This window comes from Macadamia integrifolia, chromosome 7 (assembly GCF_013358625.1).
Source record: "Macadamia integrifolia cultivar HAES 741 chromosome 7, SCU_Mint_v3, whole genome shotgun sequence".
Classification (NCBI taxonomy): domain Eukaryota; kingdom Viridiplantae; phylum Streptophyta; class Magnoliopsida; order Proteales; family Proteaceae; genus Macadamia; species Macadamia integrifolia.
The window spans coordinates 575,195-588,200 of record NC_056563.1 but is presented as its reverse complement, the minus strand read 5'-3'; the positions used below and the strand labels follow the sequence as shown (position 1 = coordinate 588,200).

Sequence of the window (13,006 nt, the reverse complement as noted above, 5' to 3'; positions counted from 1 at the left end):
ATCGAGTTGATTCTATATCAATATATCAATATATCAATATGGTAAAAAGATAATTAAAATTGATTTTTATTAAAAATTAGAGGTAAATCTATCCGATCTAGACCGATATGGGCTTATAGTATCAGATTGGTATCAACATATCCAATACCGATTACTAAATTCTTAGGAAGAGAGGTACTTCTCCTATTCTATTGCTGCTATGTTTCTATAAGGAGTGTCTCCTTTTACAAATAATAATAATAATAATAATAATACAAGGAGTATCTCACACTCTCTCTCGAATATTTTTTATATCTTCAAACACCACTCTCTCTTGAGTCCTACCCTTGACGTTAATACATAATTGTTGTTAAAAACTCTGTGAATGCTCTTTGTAAGAATTTTGTTGTTTTTGCTTTTTCTCCACTACTCGTTAGAATTCATTTGCAATTTTCACAAGTGACATGAACAATGAGAGCATGGGCAAATTCTCTCTCCTCTCACCCCCCCCTCAGGTTTTGATAATATTGGATCCTCGCTAGCCATGGTTTCTGGTCAATTAACGACGTTTAGTGTCAAAAACGGAAATTCCAGTTTCTGTGTCAAAATATTTTTTTTTTTTAACAAAACTAGAACAATGGAACTACATTTTGTCGTTCCATAAATTCTCCTTTTTTTTTTTTGTAAAAAAAAAAAAAAAACACACCATAAATTCACCAAATGCTACAATGAAAAAACTCTAGAAACGTTTTTTTGGAACGTTTACAAATGGAGTCCAAGAAAATATTTTTTATCTAAGAGTGCAACCTACACTAACATTCTCTGGACCTAGGCCCAAAACATGGGACAGAAATATCCAGTCAATTCAATAATTTCAAAGAATAATTTATGTTTGAGAAAGTTTTCTTATCAAGAGTGCAATCCACCGTTCCTTAGACTTACGCCCAAAACATGGGACAGAGATAAAAATGATCTGAAATCTGGGCCGGCTCGTCTTCTCAGGGAAGGTGGGGTAGTCGAAGTGTAAAACGCAGTGACAAGTATTAAAAAGCGTGAACGGCAGGATTCGAACCTGCGCGGGCAGAGCCCACATGATTTCTAGTCATGCCCGATAACCACTCCGGCACGTCCACTTGATGATTTGTGTTGTAACTTTCAAGTAGTACAACACTTTTCGTAGCAAGTCCTTGCCCTTTCAAGTCCTATCTTCTCAATTAAAAGATAAAAAGAATTTTGCCTGATAGTGCCGTTCCTGCACTCAAACTCAAAGTGGCGAAAAATGACCACCTCTGCCTCCTATGAACATGAAAATTCTACCGATATTGATGCTTCTACATGCATTTATTGGCCCCTAAGTTGGTATAGAAGCCACATTACCAGTCAAGGTTCAAATTTTAATTTAGGTAACGATGTGGGGTTGGCCTAGGGGTGTCAATTCTGAGCTCGCACTGGTAGGCCCGATTAAGGCCGATTCATTTATGGCCCGACCTAGACCGGCCCGATTAATAAACGTGTCGGGCTTGGGCCTGACTTGTTTATTAAACGGGCATTGACGATGCAAGTAGCTAGTCCATCGGGTGCCCGATCGAACCGACACATTTATAAGCCCGACTTGAATAGACTCGTTGTAGCCTGACCCAGCCCGACCCCTTTAATACTACATAAAATTCTTATTTTGCCACTACTGGTAGGAAACTAATTAAACTTTCTTTCCCTTTACTTTGTAACAGGATTTGATTAATTAACCTTTGTTTTGTAAGTTGCAATGGTCATAATTTCTTCTTCATTTTTTTAAAGAACAACCATAATCTCATATCACTTCTCATCTTGATTAAAGAGTTATGTCACATATTTCTGGGCCTTCAACCCATTTAAAAAAATAATTTTTTGGTAGGCACATTTAAAGCCTGTTTAGAGCCCGTTTAGACTTAAATAAGTCCGTAGCCGGTTAAAGCCCGATTAAGACCCGTTTAAGGAAGCCCGATTAAAGCCCGACATCGACTGGCACAATTATAAACCGTACCATGCCCCAGAAAGCTAGGCCCGTTTACTTAAACGGGTGTTCATGGTGCAAGGCTTCCAAGTGGTCAAGCCCGATTAGGCCCGATCGAGATCGGCCCAGCTAGACCGATTGACACCCCTAGGTTGGCCATTTGTTTAATTCTAGATCAAGATTCAATGTGTTCGCTTGTATGTAGATATACCTTTTGACATGTGTCTATTTCATAATTCTAACTTGGATTGGATCCGATCAGATCAATATCAATCTTGAGCGATCCCCAATTCTAATCAAGGCCATTCCAGATTGGTATCAACCTTGATCGATCCTGAATTTTAGAACCTTGGTCCTTGACTCTATGCCCTATATCGTAGTTCATAATTTCACTAAATATATATATTTATATGATTACTGACCATTGTGTGACTTATTTATTCACCGTGGCTTAAGGAAAACTTGGTCCATATTATTTTTGTATATGATGCCATTGGGGCATTCACTAATAATGAGAAATCTTCTTCTCTCTATCTCTTAAACAAAATCTTCTTCTCCATCATCCCTTGCCTTAGAGACTCCACCAATCCAATCTCCTTTAATCTCTTTACGCTCGTAATCTTGATTCTCGGATCAAGATTGGATTGGTCTTGGCCGACATTGATCCGAATAAGCCTTAGATCAGATGGATTTACTTCTATCTAGGGATGACATAAGGCTAGGTTGGGCTAGGTTTCTTAAAACCCAAGCCCAACCTTGTATCCCTTTAATTGGGCCCAAGCTCGGCCCAACCCTACTAAAGCCTGTAAAAAATCAACCCTAACCCTGGGTTGGGGTCTTACATCTATCTCACTTTTTTTTTTTTTTTAACATACTTCTATGCCAACTGGGACATCATTCCAACTGATTTTTAAAATCAAAAGTGGGTGATAAGTTAATGTTATGTATAGGATTTTTAAAATAAAAAATATGAGTGGTGTACACATGTAATATTAGAATATATTATATTATAATCTATATTCCAATGCATGTATATATCATAATAAGATGTACAATGAAGCAAAAGCAAATATTAAACATATTTATATAATCATGGTTAAGTTAAAGATCAGAGTTGGATTGGGCATGGGTGGGCATGGTTGGGCCGGGCTTAGGCCTCAACTCGAGCTTGACGCAACCCTAACCTAGGGTTAGTAAATTTTAACCCCAATCCGCCCTCAAGGTTAGAAAACTTTTGTCAGAGCAAAATTTACACCCCTACTTCTACCTTTTTTAAAATAAATTATTATAACTTTTGTACTCTTGGGTTGCACCAATGGATCGGTATCGGATTGCTTAAGAGGTCTGATATGATCTGTGAAGAAGTGGCAACATTATGTATTCTAAATAGAATTAGGTTTTCTTTTTTGCTTAAATCTATAAGATAGGATGTTCCCAACGATTTGCACTTACCTCTCTCTCTCTCTCTCTCTCTCTCTCTCTCTCTCTCTCTCTCTCTCTTCTATTCTGATTTTTCAGGTTCAACTATGGATTCAAATATCGGTATCGTATCGGTATCGACTGAGACCAATCCTCGATCCTCGACCGATCTAGATCGATTACCTTTATTGTTTAAGGGGTAAAAAAGTAAAAAAAAAAAAAAAAAAATCTATTCTTGAAAAGAAAAGGGCAAAAATGACCGATACTGATTGATCTTATCCGATACCAATCCAAATACCGATACGGAGAACTAAATCCATGGGTTCAACCCTCATTGTTTGGAGGAATTATCTCTAAAATGGAATAGCTTCAGTTTAGCATCTTTACTTCTCCCGTTCTCGGTCGAATTCTCTACCAATTAATTTTTAGAGAAAATTGCATTGCCACCCCCTGAACTTTGGTCCTTATTTAATGCCACCCCCTGGATTTTTTGAAACGTCAAAGCCGCCCCCTGAATATTAAAACAATTCCAATCGGTCTCTGTCGTTAGCCGACCGTGTTAAGTGAATGAAAATCTGTTAGTTTTTTTACAATATGCCCGTAAACACCCCCACTTATTGTGAGAGGACAATATTGCCCTCCCTTTCCTTTCTTCTTCTAAACCCGCTCTCCCTCTCACTCCTCACTCACTCATACTCATTCGAACAACAAGGAAGAAGATGGAAGAAAAACCTGCAACTCGATTGTGCAATTCCCCTCCGGCATGTGATTCTCAAGTAGAAAGCTGATCGGCATACGATTCCCCTCGAGTGTGCAAACCTCTCCCCTCCGGCGACTTGTCCATCCAAGGTATTTAGGGTTCTTCTTCCTTCTTGGACATTTGATTCTTCTTCCTTGGTAACTAGGGTTTACATCCCGTGGAATACTGGAGATGGAGATTTTTAATTTTTCAGTTTCGATTGATTAAGTAGTGTAAATCTCCAGAAGATGATGATGAGATTTTGTTTGTTTCTTCTCTATTGTCATGCAAAACTAACACAATTTGGAAAAAAATCCTCTCCAAGGACTTCGCGGCACAAAGAATCATCCCATGATTGGGGTGATGATCTTGCGATATGTGCCCAAATGTTGAGATTTTGACCTCGTTTTCTTATGTATTTTGATTTGATTTGGAAATCGTTGTTGTTAAATGATTCAAAAAATGAAGGAGCTTATTGAATCATTGAATTGAATTGAATTCTCTGGATTTGCCTAATCTGTATTTCTGATTCACATGGACAGAGATCTATTTGTACTTTGCTTTGTTCTGTTGCTACTTAAATTGATCCATTTGAAGTTCTTTCTGTATTTCACCAAAAAAAAGAGAAAGCAATTTTAGAACTATAAGGAAAACCCTTGAGACATAACAGATTTAAATCCCATATTGGTAGGTGGTTTTGAAAATCTTTTGGAAGTGAGAGGCTCTGTAAGAGAAATCCATATCATATTTATCTATCACCAAATGTTGTTTTTATTCACATATGAGGGTAGATTATGAAACTATTGATCATTTTTGAAAGAAAAAAAAAAAAAAGAGTTAGAAAAGATTAGTTATTTATGTTAAGTTTGTATTGATGAGTTAACCAGATTATTTTGTTATTATATATGGAAAAATATGTGATATTTGAAAAATCCTATGATTAGTTAGCCTCTATATTTAGGTTTAATCGATTCTGACTTCTGAACAGTAAGGGTTAGTATTAGTCTTATAACATTGTCTGAAATTCTAAAACATCCATTCCTATTTATACAAATAAAAAAAGGTTCTCTGTATCATGCATTGCTATGATTGGTCATTGATTTTGATTTGGAAATTTCTTTTTCGGATGTGTAGATGCTTTGACTTGTGTATTCTCTAAAATGTTTGATGAAGAGTTTATCATTCTAATGCTTTAGCTTGTTTGGGAATGTATTTAGTTTCTCTTCTTAGTTGTCAGTTCCTAATTTCATTCTCAACCTCTACTATGACAAAGATAACTTATTTGGCAGCTTATGATCCTAAAAGGCCATTCCACATATTGATAAGAGTGAGAGGGAATCAGAATTCATACTTATCTATATTGGGTTTGATTGAAATAGAAGATAACTTTTTAAGGCTTAAAAAACTCTCAGAATTATTAAGCATAAATTACTTAAAAAGAAGATTACCGCTTATAGGTTTCTTTTTAGAGAAAATTGCTCACCTGATTGCTTTAATGTTTAGATAATTCCTTGCTTTTAACAGTATGTATTTTTCTCACAATTTCTTACCTCATTTTTCATGTTTCATGATATTTACTATTGATGAGTATTAAGTACTGTTACTGATTTTCTCTATTTTCACATTTAAATTTTTTTAACAATGAGTGTTAAGTGTGCTATTGAATACCATTGAAGTGGGATGACTGTAGTTAAAATTGTTGATCCAGACTTATATGGCTACTTGGACATAGTGTATGACATCTACATTGAACTCATCACACATGTACCTGTGGGTCACAATGTAGTTTTCAAAGTGAAGTGTATACTACCAAACAATGAGATAAGAGAGGTAACAGATGATCCATCAGTGTATGACCTATTTGGATTACATAGTTATGATATGATAAATATATATGTGGATGCCATTGTTCACAGCAAGTCTGCAACCGATGAATTGACAGTTAACCAGTTTCCTAGCAGTCTGGTTAATGATAGAGATGGTGACCTTGATGATAAAGTTGCTGGACAATGTCAACAGCCTCTACAACCATATAGTGCTGGTTCTGGTCAGAGCGAAGGAAAAATTATTGTATATAGGGCTACTACTAGTGCTAATAGTAGTAGAAGTAGAAGTGAAAGTGCTATTACTTGTGCTACAACTACTGCTAGGGGAGGTAAAGGTACCATGACCAATGTAAGGTGTATGAGCATTGCTACTTCTAGTGGAAGAGCTAGTAGCAAAAGTGAAGCTACTGGTAAGAGACTGAGAGTGTCTGATGAGGTTGTCAAGGCTGTTAGCAATAACAATGTATGTTCAGATGACTCTATGATTAGATCTGATGAAGATTAAAAAATTGGCAACGAAGATGAGTGGGATGATGAAAGTGAAAAAGAAGATGGTCAGAATGACAGTAAATCTACAAAGGATGATGGGTATGGGAAAAATGTTGAGGATTCAATTTATGATGACCTATCTGGATATAAATCTGAAGAGTGTTATGGTAAATTTAATGAACAAAACTATGTGGGTGAAGGTGACAAGGTGAAGATAGCTAAAGGTAATGTGTATGGAAGTGTGCACCATTTCAGAGAAGCTTTGAGAGAGTATATACTACAAGAGGGGTTTGATATTATTAGGCTAAAAAATGAATAAGCTAGAGTTACAGTTATATGCAGAGCACCAAATTGTTCATGGAGATTACATATTTCACCAATATCAAATGGTATCACCTACATGATAAAGACATATAACCCAGTTCATATATGTATTAAAGCAACTAAGAACAAGTCTGCTACATCTAGATGGATAACAATGAAACTTCTTCAACAACTGAAAGTTCAACTAGAAATGAAAATAGAGACCATGGCTGATCACGTGCAGAAAACATATGGTCTTCAGTTCTACTACACCGAGCTATACAGGGCACGCAAGATTGCCCTAGAATTAATGAAGGAAGTCATTCCACGACATATGCAAAATTACCTGCTTATGATAGGTTGGTACTTCAGAAGGATGTTGAGAGTATTTTTAAGTTCCAGTTTGAGACCAGGAACCTTATGTCAGATAATTCGATTTTTAAAAGATTGTTTGTCTGTTTTGATGCTTGTAAGAAGGGTTTCTTGAGAGGATGTAGACCGTTCATTAGTCTTGATGGCTGCCACCTCAAGGGTAGATATGGAGGGGTTTTGTTAAGTGCAATATCTGTTGATGGGAATAACTGTATTTTTCCTATTGCATATGGTGTAGTTGAAGCTAGTTGAAGCTGAATGTCAGGACAGTTGGATGTGGTTTCTGACTAATTTACGAGATGCTCTACTCGATGACAGTGATGATATGTCACTCACATTCATTTCAGACAGACATAAGGTATACTTTTCTTTTTTTCTTTTTTATATATATTTTCAATTACTCATTTCCATGTCCTAAAATTTTCCATATGTGTTGTGTAGGGACTGTCAGATGTGATTTCCATAATCTTCCCTTGTGCTCACTAAAGAATCTACAATAGGCATCTATATCAAAACCCGAAGGTAAAGCACCCTGGTATGCTATTGAGACTACATTTTTAGGCTGCCTCACAAGCTTCAACTGAACCTTAGTTTCAAAAAGAAATGAATAGCATCAAGGAGATTAAGGAGAACCCATATTTGTATTTGAATGAAAACCCCCCGAGGATGTGGTCAAGGCATACCTTTGATGTAGGAGCAAGCAGTGACTACATCATAAACAATATGACTGAGTCATTTAATTACTGGGTTGGAGACTTAAGGAGTAAACCCATTCTCACATTGGTTGATCACCTAAGGGTGAAAATAATGGCTAGGCTACATAGGAGGTATGAGAAGGCATCCATGTGGGAGGGTGAAGTAACACCAAGGGTTATGATGAAGTTGAACAAGGTTCAGCAAAAAGCAAGGCATTGCAGGTGTCAACCGGAAGGTGAAGGTCAATTTAAGGTCTTAGATAAATTTGAAAACAGATTTGTGGTTAAGCTGAACTATTACAAATGTGATTGTAGAGTTTGAAAAACCACTGGTATACCTTGTCTTCATGTTGCGGCTTCTATATCATACATAAGGGGAGAGTTGGTCAACTATTGTGATCCATTTTTCACTATTGAAAAAATACTTAGATACATACAAAGAGATGATCCATCCACTTTCAGATTTGGTAGGGTTGAAGGATAATGCTCCTAATGAGAGAATACTACCACCAAATCTGAAGAAGAATATGAAAGTAAATGCAACTCACTTTATTTATTTAATTGAAACTTGTTTAATAAAATATCTCATACTTATTTTATGTTGTATAGAAGAAACAAAAAGGAGAGAGTCAAGATGAGATTAGCACATCTCAACGAATGACTAGATCACAAGCATCTATGGCTAGCACAATTAGGTGCTTACAGGACAAGGTACTGACCAAACAGAAGACCAATCGAGCAAAGAGGATAGCAAGGAAAAAGGGGGAATAAATGAAGCACAAGCAATCTAAATGTTTTAATTTAGAACAAGAAAATAATGTTGTATTAAGTTACTTTTTCTGAGTTTAAGACAGTTGGGTGTTTCTTTATGGTTTTGGATGTTTTTGATGGATTTGATTTTTTTAAGAACTATTTCTATTTCACACTAGACATGATTGTATGGAATATGTTATGAACAAGAATTTGAACATGTATTCATGGATATGTTTTGGATATTTCTTTATGGTTATAGGTTGTGATGAAATATATTGGTTTCGGGTGTGTAATGTTACAGGTATTTAATTAAGATGTTGTCCATTTAATATTAGACATGGGATGTCAATTTGGTATGAGAAAATTACATTGTTAATTTGGAATTATTTATTTATAGGTATTAAATGTCATTTTATAGCCAAAATGGCGCCCGTTTATTTTAGGAACTCATCACAATGATGGCCCTCTCTCCATCAAAATGCTGCCCATTCAATTTGAGGGTCATGATTAACCAATAACTTAGTAATAAGAACAGTAAGAATGAACGATTTCATTTAATTCAAATGCTTATAGACTCAACACAACTTCACTATTAAACATTGTAAAGTCATTTTTTAACACATAACACTAAACACACCACCACAAGCACACCAATTACAATTTTCATCGTTCCATACGCTTTCTCTAAATGCTTAATTCTTTCCTTCAAGGCACGAATCTCTTCTTTCATCTGTTGACTCCGGATTCTTTCACCAACAACTACTTCTGAATTAGTTGCAGGGGGTGGCAAAAGTCTTGGTGCAGCTATAGGATCACACCATGAGAAGAATTGACATCCTTTTGGTGCTTCAGAGCAGCAGTAGTACAACATGTTTGGGTTCAAACTAGACTCTAAAATTTGCACCAATGCCCTTTTGGGTTCAAGACATTAGCATCTTACATTCACAAATCTTAACCCACTTTAGTTGCTGTCATTAATACTCGTGGTAAACATCGATTATCTGCAAATTAAACATCGTAAAAGTAGATTACAGTTAGTTAGCATCTAGAGTATGAGAAATACTCAAAATATAGACTCAGAACCCAAACACAGGGAACACAAGTCATAGATCTATAAAAGAAAGAACACTGAAAAAAGAAGAATAAGAGAGGAATTATGGTATGATAGAGAAAGGAAAACCATCCAATGCTTCTTCCAAAAACAAAAAAGCATTGGAAGGTTTTCAATGGTAGAGATTAAACCATGGGTTTTCAATGGAAATACTCATCACAATGATGGCCAAATCAGAGATGAGTTCGGATACATACTCAGCAATTGAAATGATTCAGAGAAACCTTAGGGTCCATGGAAACTTAATTCTCTGTCAAAAAAGAATCATTAAGGGGGACATAGGGACTTATAGCACCACAGACAAACCATCAATTTCCATAGGGATAATCGCCCCACAATAGGGACAGGTAGAGCTTTCACTAGTGGGATAAATGAGAGTGGAAGGAGATGGTGATAGGGAGACATTGGGATCACATGAACTGGAGAGACAAGAAGTGTTTGTTGAGGCTAAGGTAGGGTTATGCACATCTTGCACACCAATTACCTGGTAGAGATTGATCGTAAAGGTGTAGGCTGGACAAGATTCTTTATGTGGTAAATTTTTCCACAAAAACTACAGATGTAGAACAGTTCATACATAAGGTCTAAGGTTGCAAAAGATCTGTTTGGCCGTCTGATCTTGGAATTGAGATAGACATGCCACTTATTTCAGAGGAGACTTTGACATATTAATCACAAAACTTCCCCCTAAATCTGTTACATTGATTATCGTTGAACTTAATCAATAGAAAATGCCAATCTGAACTGAAATCGCCATCTCTAGTATTCCACAGGTTGTAAACCCTAGTTACCAAGGAAGAAGAACCCTAAATGTCCAAGAAGGAAGAAGAACCCTAAATACCTTGGATGGACAAGTCACCGAAGGGGAGAGGTTTGCATGCCGGAGGGGAATTGCATTATCGAGTTGCAGGTTTTTTTTTTGTCTTCTTCCTTGTTGGTCGAATGAGTATAAGTGAGTGAGGAGTGAGAGGGAGAGTGAGTTTAGAAGAAGAAAGGAAAGGGAGGGCAATATTATCCTCTCACAATAGGTGGGGATGTTTTGGGCGTCTTGTAAAAAAACTAACAAATTTTCATTCACTTAACATGGTCTGTTAACGGCAGAGATCGATTTGGAATTTTTTGAATTTTTAAGGGGTGGCTTTGATGTTTCGAAAAGTCCAGAGAGTGGCATTGAATAAGGACCAAAGTTCAGGGGGTGGCAATGCAATTTTCTCTAATTTTTATAGTCCAATAATACCCCTCTTTGGTTTTCTTTACACTGTAAAGTAGGCTTTGGAAATTGCATCAATGATATTTCATATCATCATACAATTTGCAAACATAAGACAAAGTGACCTCTAAAGAAAACATGCAACAAATTCGGGATGCATTAAATACACCTGTACGATTTAAAATAGGGAATTCAAAAGAAAAAAGGGGGGGGGAGTGGGGTTTGTTTGGTACGGCCTCCATGGTCTGTTCTGAAACAGAGAATTGGAAATCATGTATAAATTAAATTGGGCTTATATCAATGCCCTACAGTCAAGCTCTGCCTAGCATATACATCCACAACTAGCTAGCATGCTTACAGTTCATCCATAACTAACCTAACATGTATAAATTCATCCACAACTAACCCTAACATACATACATACATATAATGTAAAATCAAAGGTTAGAGAATCTCACAACTGATTGCCTGGGATGACTGAAAACTTGTACTGACAAGTTTGGTGCTCACACCTTCTCCCTCCTTGGCTTCTTGCTCTTCAAAGCAAACACATCCTTGCTTTCTTCTCTTCCTCCTTGGCTTTGAGTTAATGTACCATTAGCACACTTCAACCACCTCTTTTACCTCCTTTAATGGCCTAAGAACATTTATCATCAAGTATTTATGTTCATTCAATGACCAACAAAGAGGGGGAAGCTTCTCCTACCAAAACTGTAGCCTTCTTTCATTCAAAACTCATTTTTCTTGCTTCCATGGTGTAGGGCTTGAAAAAACGAAGAAGCTGCAACTTGATTCACCTAAATCCGAGTTAAAACGAGGGAAATATGACCATTTGAAGTTGAAGCAATGAGATAGCTTGAAATGGAATCTTCGTAGGAGTGGCGTAGGCTACACCGGCGGTGCGCATAACAGTGGTGTAAATCTAGCTGTAGATCTCATCAAGGAGAATCTCTTAATATAGACTGTCCGATTAAAAAACGGATAGTAAATCTCAACCACAAGATTCGAATAAAACAGTCAACTACTGACGTCATCATGACGTCAGCAGTTAGCATGCACTTTTTGTTGTCGATCTATGATTGGTTGCTTTTCTAGATTTTAAGGGAGCTTGTCTCCCACTCACAAAAGAGAAAGGCTTATTGACCGTTGGATCCGAATCCTCCATGATGGCTTTAATCAGATTTTATGAGATCATTAAGATTGGAATCTTTTTTATATCTTCTATACACGCGCGAAACACACCAATATACCTTGATAAGGTGTAGCGCCAGTGCATCAAGAATTATGCACATAACCAATCAAAGCCAGGCCTTTCTCTGCAAAGTCTATTTCAGAATCAGAAGGTTCAGCAAGAGATAGAGTTAGGGCCTGACTGCCTTCTAGTTTTCCTTTAGACATTTGTTTTTTAAGTTTAAGGTCTGTGCAGAGTTGAAGACCTTCATTGCATACTTCAGTAGCTAATTCCCCGTAGGTGTATTGCTCAAAAGGAATAGTGCCATTATGCTTTGCTTTAAGTCTATACCTGACCTTTGAGCAATTAAAGGAGGTAGACGAGAGAAAAACTTTTCTTTCCATATGGAATTGTTACAATCCTCTCGAGAAAAGACTTTAACAAAAAAAAAATCTCTATAACATCTATAATGAGATAGTGTAGGACATCGAAAATTCATTAATTGTTCTCTTGTTCGATCAGCTAGGATTTTAGCTGGTCCAACAAAATGAAGAGTTATAATGTAGACCAAAGTATTTACCGCATCTTCTTGGTCAACATAAACAGTTCGCTAGGCAAAGTTACCATCAGCTAATTGTTCAGTTAGCTGTTGCGGAACACGAGTCGTAGCTAATTAGTCTGAGTCCATCCTAAACATAGCTAATTAGTCTGAGTCCGTCCTAAACATGTTATGTTGTGAGCACGGTTTTAGAAGTTGAATTAGGGTCAGACGGTTTTTGGAAATATCCTCATTCATGAAGTTAGGATCCATAAATTTTTTTTTTTTTTAGTAACAGTCTGAGATCCACAATTGAAAGGTTAGAATAATCAACTGGGCAATCAACTGTTAGAATCAATAGGTCTTCAAATCGTTATTGAATAAATTGAAACCTTTTTTATTGGCTGA

General features: G+C 36.6%; 1 non-coding gene across 1 annotated transcript; it reads right to left on the bottom strand.

Annotated features, from left to right (window-relative positions):
* Positions 1 to 1,030: 1,030 nt before the first annotated feature.
* Positions 1,031 to 1,112, bottom strand: TRNAS-AGA. Its single transcript has one exon. It is a non-coding gene; the product is annotated as a tRNA-Ser (tRNA).
* Positions 1,113 to 13,006: the final 11,894 nt, after the last annotated feature.